This window comes from Hylobates moloch, unplaced genomic scaffold (assembly GCF_009828535.3).
Source record: "Hylobates moloch isolate HMO894 unplaced genomic scaffold, HMol_V3 SCAFFOLD_14, whole genome shotgun sequence".
Taxonomy (NCBI): domain Eukaryota; kingdom Metazoa; phylum Chordata; class Mammalia; order Primates; family Hylobatidae; genus Hylobates; species Hylobates moloch.
Genome location: NW_026652289.1, coordinates 44,986,579 through 44,992,578, shown reverse-complemented (window position 1 = coordinate 44,992,578; position 6,000 = coordinate 44,986,579).

Genomic DNA, 6,000 nt, shown 5'->3' with positions numbered 1-6,000 from the left:
CAGGAAGAAGTTGAATCTCTGAATAGACCAATAACAGGTTCTGAAATTGTGGCAATAATCAATAGCTTACCAACCAAAAAGAGTCCAGGACCTGATGGATTCACAGCTGAATTCTACCAGAGGTACAAGGAGGAACTGGTACCATTCCTTCTGAAACTATTCCAATCGATAGAAAAAGAGGGAATCCTCCCTAACACATTTTATGAAGCCAGCATCGTTCTGATACCAAAGCCTGGCGGAGACATAACCAAAAAAGAGAATTTCAGACCAATATCCTTGATGAACATTGATGCAAAAATCCTCAATAAAATACTGGCAAACCGAATCTAGCAGCACATCAAAAAGCTTATCCACCATAATCAAGTGGGCTTCATCCCTGGGATGCAAGGCTGGTTCAACATACGCAAATCAATAAATGTAATCCAGCATATAAACAAAACCAAAGACAAAAACCACATGATTATCTCAATAGATGCAGAAAAGGCCTTTGACAAAATTCAACAGCACTTCATGCTAAAAACTCTCAATAAATTAGGTATTGATGGGACGTATCTCAAAATAATAAGAGCTATCTATGACAAACCCACAGCCAATATCATACTGAATGGGCAAAAACTGGAAGCATTCCCTCTGAAAACTGGCACAAGACAGGGATGCCCTCTCTCACGGCTCCTATTCAACATAGTGCTGGAAGTTCTGGCCAGAGCAATCAGGCAGGAGAAGGAAATAAAGGGTATTCAATTAGGAAAAGAGGAAGTCAAACTGTCCCTGTTTGCAGATGACATGATTGTATATCTAGAAAACCCCATTGTGTCAGCCCAAAATCTCCTTAATCTGATTAGCAACTTCAGCAAAGTCTCAGGATACAAAATCAATGTACAAAAAATCACAAGCATTCTTTTATTTCTTTTTCTTGTCTAATTGCTCTGGCTAGAACTTCTAGTACAGGCCTGGTGCAGTGGCTCACACCTGTAATCCCAACACTTCAGGAGGCAGAGGCAAGTGGATCACTTGAGCCCCAGAGTTTGAGACAAGCCTGAGCAACGTGGCAAAACCCTATCTGTATAAAAACAAAAATTAACCCAGGTGTGGTGGCACATGCCTGTGGTCTCAGCTTCAGGAGGCTGAGATGAGAGGGTCACTTCAGCCCAGGAGGTCGAGGCTGCAGTGAGCTATGATGGTACAACTGTACTCCAGCCTGTATAACAGAGTGAGACCCTGGCAAAAAACAACACAACAAAAAGATAGAAACTTCCAATATAGTGTTGAATAGCACTGGTGAAAGCAGGCATTTTTGACTTGTTTGTGAAGTTATGGGAAAAACTTTCAGTCTTTTACCATTGAGTATGATGTTAGCTGCGGGCTTTTCATAAGTGCCTTTATTATGCTGAAGAATCTTCCCTCTATTCCTAGTTTTCTAAGAATTACTTGTTAAAGTTCTGTTTTTAATTCAGAGTTTTTTTCATGAAAAAGTGTTGGCTTTTGTAAATGCCTTTTCTGTACCAATTAAGATAATCATTCTACTAATGTGATGTGTTATATTAATTTGATTTTCTTATGTTGAACAACTTTTGCATTCCTGTTACAAATTCCACTTGGTCATGATATGTAATGTGTTGTATTTGGTTTGCTAGTATTTTGTTTAAGATTTTTGTATTGATATTCATAAGGGATATTGATTTTTCTTTTTTTCTTTTTTATGTCGTAATATGCCTTTGTTATTAGGGTAATGCTGGCATCTGAATAAATTAGGAAGTATTTCCTCCTCTTTGAATTTTTTTTGGAAGTGTTTGAGAAGGATTGATACTAATTTTTCTTTAAATCTTTAGAAGGCTTCACCAGTGAATCCATCTGGTTCTAGGCTTTTCTTTGTTGAGAAGTTTTGATTAAATGATTTTACTTGTTATATATCTGGTAAGACTTTCAATTTCTTTTTTGAGTCAATTTATGTAATTTATGTGTTTCTAGGTATTTGTCCATTTCATCTAGGTTATCCAATTTTTGGTGTATAATTGTTCATAGTATTCTTATATAATGCTTTTTATTAGTTTGTTCAGAAATAATGTACCTGCTTTCATTTCTGATTTTGATTATTTGCATATTTATGTGTGTGTGTGTGTCAGTCGAGCTAAAGTTTTGTCAAAATTGATGTTTTTCAATAAATTAACTTTTGGTTTTATTGATCTCACTATTGTTTTTCCATGATCTATTTTTATTTATTTCTACTCTAATCTTTATTTCCCTCTTTGTGTTAGCGTTTGGTTTAGTTTGCTCTTCTTTTTCTTGAGCCTTAAGGTATGAAGTTAGTTTATTGATTTGGATATTTTTTCTTTTTTTTATGTAGGCATTTACAGCTGTACATTTCCCTCTGAATACTGCCTTTATTGCATCCTATAAGTTTTGGTATGTTGTGTTTTCATTTTCACTTGTCTCTAAGTGTTTTCTAATATCTCTTATTTCTTTGACCTATAATTTGTTTAAGAATGTGTTGTTGGTCAGGCGCGGTGGCTCAGGCCTGTAATCCCAACACTTTGGGAGGCCAAGATGGGTGGATCACCTGAGGTCAGGAGTTTGAGACCAGCCTGGCCAACATGGTGAAACCCTATCTCCACTAAAAATACAAAAATTAGTCAGGCATGGTGGCGGGCACCTGTAATCCCAGCTACTTGGGAGGCTGAGGCAGGAGAATCGCTTGAACCTGGGAGGCGGAGGTTGCAGTGAGCGGAGCCCATGCCATTGCACTCCAGCCTGGGCGACAGAATGAGACTCCATCTCAAAAAAAAAGAATGTGTTGTTGGCCAGGTGTGGTAGCTCACACCTGTAATCCTATCACTTTGGGAGGCCAAGATGGGTGGATTGCTTGAGCTCAGGAGTTTGAGACAGCCTGGGCAACATGGTGAAACCTCATCTCTATAAAAAATTACAAAAATTAGCTGGCCATAGTGGTGTGTGCTTGTAGTCCCAGCTATTTGTGGGGCTGAGGCAGACGGATCACTTGAGCCCAGGAAGTGGAGGTTGCAGTCAGCCAAGATCATGCCACTGCCCTCCAGCCTGAGAGATACAGTAAGACCCTGCCTTAAAAAAAAAAAAAAAAAAAAAAAAAAACAAAAGTGTTGGTTAATGACCATGTATTAGTGGATTTTTTCCCCTATTATTGATTTTTAGATTTATTCCATTGTGGTCAGAAAAGATACTTCGTATGATTTCATACTTTTTTAATTTATTGGGACTTGATTTGTATTCTAACATATGGTCTATCTTGGAGAATGTTCCGTGTACACTTGAGAAGAATGTATATTCTGCTGTTACTGGGTGTTCTATATATGTCTTTAGGTCTAGTTGGTTTATGGTGTTGTTCATGCTTTCTATATGCTTAATCTTCTGCCTAGATTTTCTATCCATTATTAAAAGTGGGATGTTGGCTAGGTATAGTGGCTTATGCCTGTAATCCCACCACTTTGGGAAGCTGAGGCAGGAGGATCGTTTGAGGCCAGAAGTTTGAGACTAGCCTGGGCAACATAGCAAGACTCCATTTCTGGAAAAAAAAAAAAGCCAGGTGGTGGTGTGCACCTGTATTCCTAGTTACCTCGGAGGTTGAGGCAGGGGGATTGCTTAAGCCCAGGAGTTGGAAGCTGTACTATGATCACACCATAGTACTCTAGCCTGGACAACAGAGCAAAACTCTGTCTCTAAAAACAAAACACAACAAAAAGTGGGACATTGAAGTCTACAGCTATTATTATAGAATGATTTCTCCCTTCACTTCTGTCAATATTTGCCTCATACATTTGGAACTCTGTTCCAATTTTTTGTCCCTTGTTTTCCTTTTGTATTTTGTTAATTTTCAGTAGTGAACCATTTTGATTCCCTTTTCATTTCCTTTGTGTATAGTCTGCTGGTATTTTCTTTGTGAAGAAGACTACAGTAAAATCAAATTTTACTGTGGGGCTTACATTTTCCATCAGTATTAGTTTGCTAGGGCTGCCATAACAAAGTACTGTAGACTGGGTAAACAACAGAAAATTTATTTTCTCACTATTCTGGAGGCTAGAAGTTGGAGACCAAAGTGTCAGTAGAGTTGTTTCTTTCAGCACTTTAAAATATGTCATCCTGTTGCCTCTGGACTCCATGATACCTGATGAGAAATTGGAAGTAATCTTATTGAGGATAATTTGTACATGATGAGGTGCTTCTTGGTGCTTTCAAGGTTGACTTTGGCTTTCAACAGTTTGATTTTGATGTGTTTCAGTGTGGGTCTCTTTGATTTTTATCTTACTTGAGATTTGGTGAGCCTCTTGGTTTTGCAGATTCATGTCTTTTATCAAATCCAACCCAGGGCTTTTTAATTTCTCTGTTTTTATTTTTGTTTATTTATATTTTATTTTCAGTTGAAAATCTCTAGGGGTTTCTTTGAGGTTTGGGGCCCTATTGTCAGAGGCGTGTGAACCAGAGCAATTCCATCTTAAATAGGAGCTGGGCAAAATGAGGCTGAAACCTACTGGACTGCATTCCCAGATGGTTAAGGCATTTTAAGTCACAGGGTTAGACAGGAGATCAGCACAAAATACAGGTCATAAAGACCTTGCTGATAAAACAGTTTGCAGTAAAGGAGCCTGCCAAAACCCACCAAAACCAAAATGGCAATGAGAGTGACCTCTGGTTGTCGTCACTGCTACACTCCACCAGCACCATGACAGTTTACAAATGCCATGGCAACATCAGGAAGTTACCCTATATGGTCTAAAAAGGGGAAGCATGAATAGTACACCCCTTTTTTAGCATATCATCAAGAAATAACCATAAAAATGGACAACCAGCAGCCCTCGGGGCTGGTCTGTCTATGGAGTAGCCATTCTTTTATTCCTTTACTTTCTTAATAAACGTGCTTTCACTTTGCAGTGTGGACTCACCCTGAATTCTTTCTTGCGTGAGATCCAAACCCTCTCTTGGGATCTGAATTGGGACCCCTTTCCTGTAACATATTTTTCTATCCTGTAACACTATGGTTTAAATATTTTAAATATAGATTAAACATAATAAATACTTTTGTAGAAGAAGTTAAACACTTTTTTCATTTCTTATGAATAATCAAAGGGTTGTAATCTGGGTTAGCTCATAATAGATTTGTTTTTTCATTCTGTATGTTCATTATCACAAACCATTTCTCATTTGAAGGAAGGATGTGACTAGTTTTTTGGGGTTCTGGCTTGCAGGGTACAGTGTTTCTTTGGGTTGATGGAACCCTTGTGTGATATTGTGAAATACATATAATGGTCTTCATCCCTGTTTCCCAACATATAACTTGTAAAACACTTGGAATCTCTGGAGTTATGAGTGTCTCTTCTATGCTAATGAGATGACTGGTGGCTGGGGCCCTTATAGCTTCCAAATAGGGGCTGGTTACAGGAAAGACCAAGGCATGATTAGAGGGTTGAGGCTTTTAGCTCCACCCACCAACCTGCAGGGAGAGGAGAGAAGCTGAAGGTTAAGGTGACCACCAGCGGCCAATGATTTAATCAGTCATCTCTATGTAGAGCTCCCAAACAGCTGGATGCTCCTTATCAGGCTGAGGAAGTTCCCTTTTATTTATTTGTTTATTTATTTATTTTTATCATGACAGTGTTAAATCTTGTCAAATGCCTTTATTCTTTCTGTTGAGATAACCGTGTGGTTTTGTTTTTTTATCAATGTGGCATATTACATTGATTGATTATTGTATGCTTAACTGATCTTGCATTCCTAAGTTCCACTTCGCTGTGATGTACAATCATTTTTACATGTTGCTGCATTCAGTTTGCTAGTATATTATAGAGGACTTTTATGTTCAATTAATAAGAGAGATATTGGTCTGTAGTTTTCTTGCGATATTTTTGTCTGATTTTGGTATCAGGGTAATACTGGCCTCACAAAACGAGTTGGAAGGTGTTTCTTTCTCTTCTGTTTTTAGGAAGATGTTGAGAAGGATTGGTGTTAATTCCTTTTTAAATGTTTAATAAAATT